Source organism: Thalia democratica, chromosome 1, assembly GCF_965202585.1.
Source record: "Thalia democratica chromosome 1, ktThaDemo2.hap1.1, whole genome shotgun sequence".
Lineage (NCBI taxonomy): Eukaryota > Metazoa > Chordata > Thaliacea > Salpida > Salpidae > Thalia > Thalia democratica.
The window spans coordinates 39974303-39985961 of NC_139165.1; positions in this window are offsets into that span (position 1 = coordinate 39974303).

Below are 11659 nucleotides of genomic sequence, written 5' to 3' on the forward strand. Positions count from 1 at the left end.
CATTTTAAATACTTTAAATTTTGATGCTGAGGTACATTGTTGGAAAATAAAAAATAATTAGCACAAACTTCGTGTAGCACAAACAAAAATATAATAAGCACAAACTTGGAAAACTTTCTATATTAGTTAAAGTCTGTTAAAATTATTATTTACCTTTTTGATTATATTTCTAACTAAATAACAAATAGAAAATAAATTGTTAATGGTTGTTTGTTTATATTTCAATATAAGCTAAACAAAAGATAATTCTTTTAACAGTAATAAGTTTATCAAGGAAAAACGATGAAAAAAGAAATTGTTTAAGGACCTAGTGTACGAATGACCCACGGTCATCGAGTCGTACACTACATGCTCAAATTAGAAGTACAAAGAACAAAAAAACTTAATAGTCAAAATTTTAACTCTATAGAAATATAAACTCCTAATAGTAGTTTTGAAAATACATGAAAAAATACCTTAGTTAAACAACTCATCTTTTAATGAACTTGTATGAGTATTAGAGTTTAAAAAATTATACTCGGAAAATTCATCGTGTTAACATTTAATAATTTCTGAGAAAAACAGCAAAAATTTAGATTCCAAAAGATTAAAACTATGCGCTCAAAAAAAAAAACAAATATTAAAGAACAGATAAATAAAAATTTTGAGATTTTTTCAAACTGTAAGTAATAAAATTAAACTTACTGGCCGTCGGCCCTTACAACGTTAATGTTTTTAAGAGTTTTCCAGCCCCTGGTTTCAAATTACCTTTCAACTGTCTACTCAATAATTTTAAATTTCGAAATATAAGCCAGAAGAACCATAACTTTTTTTACAACTTCAACAAGATATAGATAGTAAATATGCTAACTAAAAAAATTAGCAATGTTATAACTAAGCTAAGTTACAGCTGTATGCCAAATATCGAAATGACAATCAAAAGCCACAACAAAAAACTGTTGAATAAAGAAAAAATCACAGATGAGACGTGCAATTGCAGGGATAAATAAGGATAAATATTAATTTGTTAATATCAATAAAAATGTTTTTAATTTTTTACTTTGTAAATTTTTTTTTAAATCTATTTTGTTCTAAACAAGTTAAATTTCTTTTAAAAACTTAATTCTTGAGTAATTTCATTTAAATACTCAAACTAAAATAACTAAAAATAAATCAGTATTTGTCAAACTATTTTTAAAATGGCTCCCTTTAAAAAAGTTAGAAAAGCTATAAATCCCTTAAAAAACATTACTCAAAAAACTACCATTAAATCATATAACACCATTTTTTTCCATTTTTTGATTTCATCCATAACTCAAAAATATCTAGTGGAAGTTTCTAATTATAACTTCATGGCTCCCCTGTAGCTCCTTAACTGCACATGAAAAAGTTATAAAAACTAGCCTGGTTTTATAAAACATTTCTAACAAGCCTGAGTAATTTGTTATAAAGATTCAAACTAAAATGAGTTACTTTTAGTTGACCTTAAGTGTCTGTTAAGACTAATAAGAACTTCTTATATCAATTAAAAAATCCATTTTGTTAAAGCCCATTTTGTTCAAGTCCATTTTAGGAAAATATGAAGTGGGGTTTCAGAATTCTACAATTTTAAACAAATTTTCTTGCAAAAAACTTTATTAATTTGTACATAAAAAAATATATTACCAATTAACATGAAATTCAAAATAATGTTTGTACTTATTTAAGTAACAAGAAACATTGACATTTACTAGTATTGATTTTATTTTTGAAAACAAGATAAGGTTGCCTGTCCTTGAAGCAATAAAACCAGCCTGAGTTCATGAAATAGTTAAACAAGCAGTATTAGCTAAAAACTAAAGAAAGATATTAAAAAGGTAAAGCTTAAATACCTAAAAAACAGAAAAAAAAAGTGAAAGGTAATAATTGCATCTAAATTATTAAATTAGTTTAAGTTATAAAAGACTAGCATAAGTTTATCAAACATTTCTAACAAGCCTGAATAATTTGTTAAAAAGATTAAAACTAAAATAAGTTATTTTAAGATGACCTTTAGTGTCTGTCAAGACTAATAGGAACATAATTTATCAAGTAAAAAAATTCCATTTTGTGAAAGCCCATTTTGTTCAAGTCAATTATAGGAATAATATTTGAATAGTTTAAGGGACAAAAATAAATGCCCCCTGAAAGGTGGCAATTGTAGAACTGAAAACGTCATATATGAAGCTTCAGTAAGCGCAAAAAACGAAACCAAAACATATATTGGAATAACAGCAAACCAATTAAAGAAAAGAATTTCAACGCACAATACAACAATCAATTGCAAACCTGATAACAGAAACTACAATAAATACGTTAATTCAACAGAACTATCAAAACTAATTCACAAATTAAAAAACGAAGGAGAGGATTATAAATTAAATTGGAAGATCCTAGAAAAAGTAAACAAACACCAACCAGGAAAAACAACATGCAAGCTTTGCTTGAAAGAAGCCCTCAAGATATTACAAGCAAGTAACAACTGTATCAACAAAAAATCCGAATTTATGGGCAGTTGCAGACATAGGAACAAATTTCTGTTGATGAATTAGAAGCAAGCAATTAGCTAGCATAACAAATGTTCAAATTAGGGTTTTGAATTTTGAGTTTTATTGTTGTTTTTTATTATTTTGTTTTGTTAAATGTTAAATATTCCGTTTCAACTTAAATTCATGCATTGTGTTTAACCATTACTAGTTAATATGTTGCTTTTTAATGTTTTGTTTTATTTCGAAGTATATTAAGAATTAAAGCCAATCCTTTTGCCAAAACCTTTAACTATATTCAAACATTCTGATATTATTATTATAATTACAATACAATATATTTTTCTAATTACTAACTTAATCTAATCAAAATAATTAACAAAAAGCATTTCTACTTTCTCTCTCTCTCTTTTTTCTCTCTCTTTTTACTTTCATTTACTTTCTTTTTACGCATGAATAGTTATTTTGTATTTATTAATAGTTGCCTAAAACGTGCTTATTCTTATTTTGTTGAAGCCTGAAGAGATTGACTATCTGTCTTTCGAAACAGCTGTTGTTAAACAAAATAAACTATAGCACTCTATTTGCAATGTTATAACAAAAAAAACTTAAAATATTAAAATCAATACATACTTAAAACTGTTCAATTTCGACTAATATTTGTTTGCGTATTAATACAGGGTTTTATGGAAGTTTTATGAAAGTAAGAAGAAAAGCTTCGAATTAACCATGAATAAAACTATTTTACTTTTTATTTGCAAATGGTATTTACTTATTTTAAATTATATTTTATACAATTTGTTAAAGCAAAGTTAATATAACTTAACTTTCACAGCTATGATATAAAAAAAATTTTACAATTATTTAAGTTGATTTTTTGGTTCTATTGATATAAGCCCAAATGTTTTAGCATATTGTTTTAATTACTTGTACTGTTTTACCTGTTTTGTTTATTTTTTAGTCATTTCTCTGCTCAAATGTACGTCATTGTGAAAAATTTTTTTTTATCGTCTTAATTGACCTAAATGTATTTTTATGAAGATTTGAAGATGCACTAAGTAAATTCACTTAAGAAGATAACACTAAATTTGATTATAATAGTATTGTGACAAATAGAAAATTATGATATCACATTTCTTTTGTTATTAATATTAAGTGGATCGATAGTTGGATCTATGTATCTATCTTTAAATTAATTTATCTATTCAAACTATAATACTAAAACCTAGAAATGCTAACAATATAGATAGTTCTAACAATTAGAGAAACTAAGAAATGCTAATTTCCAAATGCTAAAAAATCCGGCTTAATATGTCTTGTAAAAAAAGTTTAAGAAAAACTGCCATTTAAAAAAAATAATTATACGCATACAATTTTGCTAGTTCTACATGGATAAAAAAGTATTAATTGGCCCCTAATAAAATTTTAATTTTTTTTGATAAATAATTTTAATGTTTTGTTTTACTTAATTTCTAAAGTTCATGTGCATAAGCTCGCTAACCGTAACTAAACTATAAAATATAAAATTCTTAAATCGTCCCTTAGGTATGCTAATTATTCTTTTTATTTTTTTTGTCTTTTTCTTAATACTACTTATACAAAAATGTTGTACTTCAAAAAATCACAAAGTTTTATTTTACACTCAATATAGTTTTTGAATAATTTCAAAACTATCGTTAGCAAGCAAGAATGGATATAAACTGAATGAATAAGATTAAAGTTGTGCTCAACTTTTTTGCTAAAGAAAAATCTAAAGTACTTCAAACACTAGTTTTGAAAGTACTCTAAGCAATATGAAGAGTGTAAATTAAAAACTTGGTCTGTTTTTTGAAGTATAGTAGTTTTTATATATAGCATAAGCTCAATTATAAACTTTTTTCTTAACTAGTTTATGAACTTATAATATTAGTACTAATATTTTGTTTTCACTTCTAGAATATTCTTTGTTGTGATGCTTTTTTCTTTTATCACCCATTGAAGTGTTTAAAATGTAATGACGGTTTTTTTCTGAATAGTAATTTTTTAATCTTCTGAAAAGGTCATCTTGTTGTTTTCGTTCTCTTAGTTTGATATCAGTGTCGTATTTACAATATTCGCTGTCAGCTGTTTTTGAAATATATATAAATAAAAATAAAAAAAAATTGTAGGACTGTTTAAAAAAGTCATCTCAGCCTTTAAACTCATTTGTCAATGTTATCTTGTTTTAATCGCTTAGTATATGCTATTCGTATTCTAAATAACATATTCGGAACAAAAATTTAAGTAATTATTACATTTTGTTTTTCTAACAAAATTATTAATTTGAGAACATTACTGTCATTTAGGAAACCGTCGGTCGCTGAGAAAGAATAATTTATTTTTTGATGTGCTTAGTTTTTTTTCTCCTTGCTTTGCTTGCCCAAGATAAAGGTGGCCTTTTCTTAAATTTCGAGAAGATTCTTATGGTGCGGTAAATCGTTCATAGGCACTATGAATAAAATCTAATTTTGGTTGCTGTTTTACTATGCTTTGTTTAGCTGTAATTCCTTTTTTTTTTAAGGTCGTAAGAAACCTTAACAACGTCATCTACTGTTTCGTAACTGTCATACTGGTTTGAACCCTTTTCCAAAACGTAACAGTAATTAATTAACTGGTTTTTATTACTTGTAAAATCATTAGCTTCAACGTTTTTATTATCTTTGTAGTCGGGTTTGACTAGATAGTTTTCTATTGCTATGTAGTTTTTCGATTAGTATCTAAAAAACAATAAAATTGATTGCTTAAAATCATTTGAAACTAGATCTTGCTTTTGCATGATAAACAAGTTAGTCAGTTGTTTTATTTTTCTTTTTATCTTTTATTTCAATTTTTTTTTTGATTATTTAAAGGATTTAAAGCTACTTATTCTTTGTTATAGACCATCCTTTACGTTTTTAGATCACTTCTACACCAACCTCTGCGTCCAAGCTCAAGGTACTAAATGTTATATTTTAATTTAAAAGATAACAGGGTCATGGCAAAACTAAATAATCAACTAAATTATCTGCTTAAAAACGATTTAATATCTACATGTTCTACTGCTAATTAATTTACACTAAATGTTATGTTTTATATGTTTTATTACATAGTTAAAAGTTTTAATTTTGTTATAAAATTAAATTAACTTTTTTGTTAAAACTTGTAATGAGGTTTTCGGTAAATAATTTGTTAATCTGCTGTTGTGTTTACCTGCAAATTTAAAAGAAATACCGAGGCTAACTACTTATTAATATAGTATATTTATTAAAATTTGTTCAACATTTTTTAAGCTTGGTGTTTAAAACACAGAACTTACTCACGGAGAGTCATTAAGTTTCAAAAATCTTTAAAGTTTTAAATTTGTCGTAAAGTAATGAAATTTTTTATTAGTTCATTAGACATTTACTAATTAAAAAACAAAAAAGTAGTTCAACGTATTTTTGTTAGTGTATCATTTTTACAATTTTACGATAATAAAAAATTTACAGTACTAGTTTATCTTTTATTAGCAAGTTTTTTTAGGATTTAAAATGTAAACAATATTTTAAAATATGTATAAATTTTTGTAAAAACATTTTTATTCATTGGATTATTTTTAAACGTCTTAACTTTGATTTATTTATTGTTTGAACTCCTTTTGTTATACATTAGCTGAAATTATTTTTATTTAAAAAGTAAAACTAAAGATATACTTCAAAAAATCGTCAGTAAAGCTGTATTTTTTCGCCACTGTACAAGTAGCACCAAACTTAACACTTAATAGCAATTCCCGCAATAGACTACGACCAAAGCTTTGTCGGTTGCTTATTTTAGGCTGTTACATTAATCTAACAAGCGTATTGTATGACATAATACCAAGCTGTATAGTAGTTACTACTTTATTCCGGAAATATATGTTTGTCAATTGAAAAATTCCGATTAAAGGGTGCTTTAAGAGTTTTACTGATAAAATAGTATTTTTTTATCATTACCGATCTCAAATTTTGAACATAACTTTGGTCGTTATCTGCTGTAGTAATATCTATCGAATACTGTGCTGTACTGTGTAGTACTTATTAACTTACCGGTTAACGACCGGCAGACCGGAATTTAAAAATTTTTTGTAGGCCGCATAGCTTTGTAAAAGTATGTTTTGAAAATTGATAAAAAAATTAAGATTTAAATAAATGTTATTTAAAAAACAGGATTTTCACTTTAAGTGTTTGAATTGTAATGATCATTCTAAATGTCTAAAAGGTAAAAAGTTCTTCGTTTACTTATTTGGTCTATGTAATTGTTTGTAAGAATTGTAAAAGTAAAAAGAGCAATTAGAAAGTTTACCTTTGGTTTTTTCATCAAACCTTTTTTTTTACATTAACAAAAAAACAGAATCTTTCTAAACCTATAATATACATTATTTACTGATTTCAAGTTACGGATACTTTGAGTTTGTTAACAAACGGTTGTTTACTTGTATCTTTAAAGGTAACATTTTGTTTTAAATTTAGTGTAGTTCTCGAACTATTTTAGATAAGGTATTTAAAAAATTGTGACCTACTGGATTTATAAAACTAGGGTCCTGCCGGAACCAGATGCAAACATGTTTCAAAAGTTAAGATCTGGATGCATTTACAAAATTGTAATCCAACCGAATCCGGATAATAGTGAAAGAAGGCAAGGTCTTGCCAGACCCGAATCCAGATAGTTGATTTGGTAGATAAATCGTTGAAGTATTATTTTAAATTAGTTAGAAAAGTTATATTCTATAAATGCGGCCCTCAAGCAATTTATTTTAATAAAATTAGATAGTAAAACATAAAAAGCTGCTCACCCCTGAAGTAAAACAATTAAACGCATTTTTTAAGTTTTCTATTTATGCCTTTTTCTAAGTACACTATTTTCGGTAGAGTGTTGTTTGTAACTTATACTTGAACGGACGTTTTAGACTTAAAAAAATAACTTGTTTATATCTATTAGAATGACCAACTGTTTTACTTAAATTTTATTCATGGTCACTCTAAAGTTTTTTAGATGAAATTTGGTTGAAACATAGAACGTACTCGACTTATTATCTCAACTATCACATACTCTAACTCATTATCAACTTGAATAATTTTAAAAACAACTTCTGCGTGTTTATATTTTATTAATTTTTTAATGCCTATTCGTCTTTCCTTTTTCTTTTGCGACTTTCCCTCTTTTTTATTTCGAGGCACTTCGTTTTGTGCCCGCACAGGCACTTAATGTTCTGGAAATAACCAGCCCCGTAGTTGAGAAAGATCTGTTTTCCCATTTTGATGTCTTTGTACGCCACCACGGTTATTTTCGGAACCCCGTTCGTCACTTCGGACGTCACCAAGCAGTTTTCGTCGCAATCGTGGTTGATGAACCTTTGAAAAGTAATAATTTTGTTTTTGTTATATTTGTTGTAGCTGCGGTTGATTATTTAAACATACTTAAATTACTGAAAAAAAAATATTTTTATACAGTTTTGCTGATTAATTTTTATATATCAATTATTTTTTACAGATTTCCATGCAGAAATAATGGTTGTTACAAATAAAAATAACATTTGACATTTAGTACAAAAACAAATCCTTCAAAGATTGTAATTTTCGAATTAAACTTCGTGTTTAACATAGCTAGACAATTAAAATTTTAAGTTTTTAAACTTTAAGAAGTTTAAACAAAACATCGCATTCATGAACTGTAATGTAAAAACGTGTAAAATAATGTTAGAATATAACACAAATTAAAACTGTAGGCACAATAAAAAGTAATCTTAATGATAAGAAAAGCATTTTATTAATCTGTTAATTTACAAATCTAATAACTATGTAACATTTTATTTATCTTTTAATTTATCAAAAACCTCGTATGGTTGCCCATTGCACCGGCGTCTATCACGAATTCAGTGCCGGTTTCGTAAACGTAGTTTGTCAAATTATTCTGGCGGTAAGCAATGCGTCTTTTATTACTCTCATCTGGCGCTATAAGCTCCCCGGTGTACTCACCGATAACGCTCCCTGTTATAAATTCAAATTAGTTATGTTTAAAACTTAATTTACATTATTAAAATGATATCCGCTTTTGTTATATACTTCATGGTCACTACCACTGTACTTTTTATAAAACCTTGTTTAAATACCTTGAAATTTGAATAAACCTCAACCTGTTCTACCTAGAAGCAAATTTAACTTAATCGTTATACTTTGACTTTTTTTTTTATCTCAACAATCAAACAACATATTTTCGCATAGTTAACTTTATACTTAACTTAGTACAACTTTGATATTTACTTATATAAACGACCAATACGTTTCAACGAACCTTTCTTTATTGAGTGCTTTGCAAATAAGCCGAGACCGAAATTATCAACCTTCCTTAATTGAAAACTGTTCTCCGGGTTTCTCAAGTCGCAAGCTTCGTGGTTGATGACCGTTCCTCTGTCAAGACCGAGCCATTTAACCTTTTCTGGGTCCATATCAACGACATTCAGTTCACTGTCCACTTCTACGTCCTTTCCAATAAAGAGCTGGTTCGTCCAAACGAAGTGGTTGTTACCGTTGTACTTGTAATAGTCACTCGACACGTTCGCCATTTGCGAAGGGTCCCACGACCCTTGGTAGTCGTCATGGTTGCGATAATACCGCACGGAGCCGTTTCTGATACTTTTTAAAGTCACATGTTTCGGCCAGTCGTCGCTTTCATCGATGCACAACGGCGCTAAATGCGTCATATCGACGTCGTCTGGATGGGCAGGCAGTTCAGGGCTCTCAGTTGCCGAGGCTTCGCTTCCTTCCGAGTCGTTGTTAGAATCTTCCGTGTATTGTTGACTTTTTACTGCCATTGCCATAAGTTTTGCAACAGCTGCATCTAGGGACACTTTTTCTTCTTGATAATCTTCGAGTTTCATTTTTCTGCTTGGGGAGTTACTCATTTTGTGCTTGTTTGTTTAAAACGACTTCAGAATACTTCTAAAGCGGCTACAACTTAAAGTGGAAATGTTTAAAAATGTTTTAAAGTTATAAACCAGATTTATAACTTCTTTATTACGTCATTTCTGTGTATTTTTTTGCTTAATTATGTATTTCTTATTTGAAAATGTCAAAAAAAAGTATGCAAAAATATGTTTTATGTTTAACAATCTAAATGCTTTAATATGTATGCTTGCTAGTCTAATAAGGTTGGGCAAGCATTTTTTGTTATTATAGCCAGATTAGCCTTTGGCCGGATAAAGACAAAAGCTTATTTTTTAAATCTCTTCTATATTGCGCAATGTTTATAATGAAGTTCAATATCTTACAACGAACCAAACAATAATAATATCTAAATAACGGCTGAAACGAAAATAAGATAAAGTTTAGAAACCATTTTGCAAAAAAAAAAAGAATTAGCACACTGTTTACGCAACGAGATTTTAAGTTTTTGAATAAAATCATTAATTTCAGCTGAATTTAACTTAAAGGTCTTTTAACTAAATTTAATAACTTTCTTCTTGATTGAATCCAGCCAGATTAGTGAAGGATCGGGTTAGCGGGGGCCAGGTGCACTGTGATACTTTCGACTAGCTTTTATGTTTCATATGTAATTTTGTTTTTCTCAAGCTACTTAAATATATTTAGATTTATGAAAAGGAAAATATGTTTAACTTTATAAAACAACGCATTTTTCGAGGTTTCATTTATCTAGTCCGTCCAATAACTTCTCAAAAATTTGTAATTTTGTGTCTTCATAAGTTGTTAACTACATTTTTTCAAGTAAAGACTGAAACTAATAGAATATAGCGAAATGGATAGAAAAAGTCTATAAAAAATTTTGAAAAATATAGCATCAGTAATTTTGGCAAAGGTAAAAATTACATTTTTTATCATGCTTTGCCTTGATTACATATTTTCAAAAAAATCTAAGATTATCCTTTTGTATTTATACAAGTTTAGAACTATTATTGTACATTTTAGTTAAAGTATACAATTTGCTTGTATATTGAATTGTGAAAAGTCTATAAAGACTATACTTTATTTAGGCCATAAAAATCTTCAATAGATTGAATTTTAGTTGTTTTTTGTTAGACTTTTTTTCTTAAAGACATGCGTGGTTAAATAAATCTGAAAATATGTTTTATTTCAGTCAACTTACTTAAATACTTAAAATAAAGTTACAGAGTTTAAAACTAAATCTACGTATTTTAATCTAGCTAAAAGGTAGTAACTTTTTTGTTAAAACTTAAACTTAGACTTAACTCTTAGACTTTAACTGCTATACAAAGAAAACGCTATCTTAATTGTGTCCAGTAAGCACTCCATAAGATTAACAGAAACTTATTTATTTAAAACAGTAGATAAGTATCCATTTTTCATCTGAGTAGGCTTTTTTTTAAGTATATAATTTGGGTTTTAATAGCATTGGTCCAGTCTAGTTTGTAGAAAATTGTTATATGTTTTTTTTTTGTAGTTTGTCAGTGTATTAGTTATCAATTTGATTTAAAAGTCTACATTTCATCTGTTTAAATAAAAATATTTCTCTGAAACCACTAATAGAATTTGAAATTAGTAATAGGTTGACTTATTTTATGACCATTATTGTTTTATATCTGATTTTTTTTTTTTAAGAAAAAACTTGTTTAATTTTTTAATTTTTTTTTGTTATTGTTTACATTATTATTGTTTTTTAGTTAAACTCCTATAATATAGGAGTTTAACTGGGAGGTCAGAGCTATATCTATAAATTTATTCAAGTTTGTAAAAAATAGTAGTTACTAAAAAATATTAAAAGGATGTATTTATTTTATACTGTTTATTTAGTTTAAGCAGTTTTTTTATTGGATACAGCTTTATTTTACTTGCTTTTGTGTTTTTGAATGTTGTAGCTTTATTTTATTTGTTATTATTAAAATATTTTCATTTTATTGTTAGTATTATTCGGAAGGTAAATTTTAGCAAATTGTTTATTATTTGAATACTTTTGAACAAGTAAACTATTAAAACTTCAAATTGTTTTAAAAATATACTTTACTTAACTATAACTAACTTCTTGTTTTCTTTTAGCGGTGTACCTTTTCATGACAGCTCCAACTATCATCGACACGACTAGGACTACTAAGCAGATAACGATGATTTCCCACATTGACGTTTTAACACTACCTTCACAGAGAACCCAGAAAGTCGAATCCATCGGGCCGGTGTGGTAATATAAGTGCT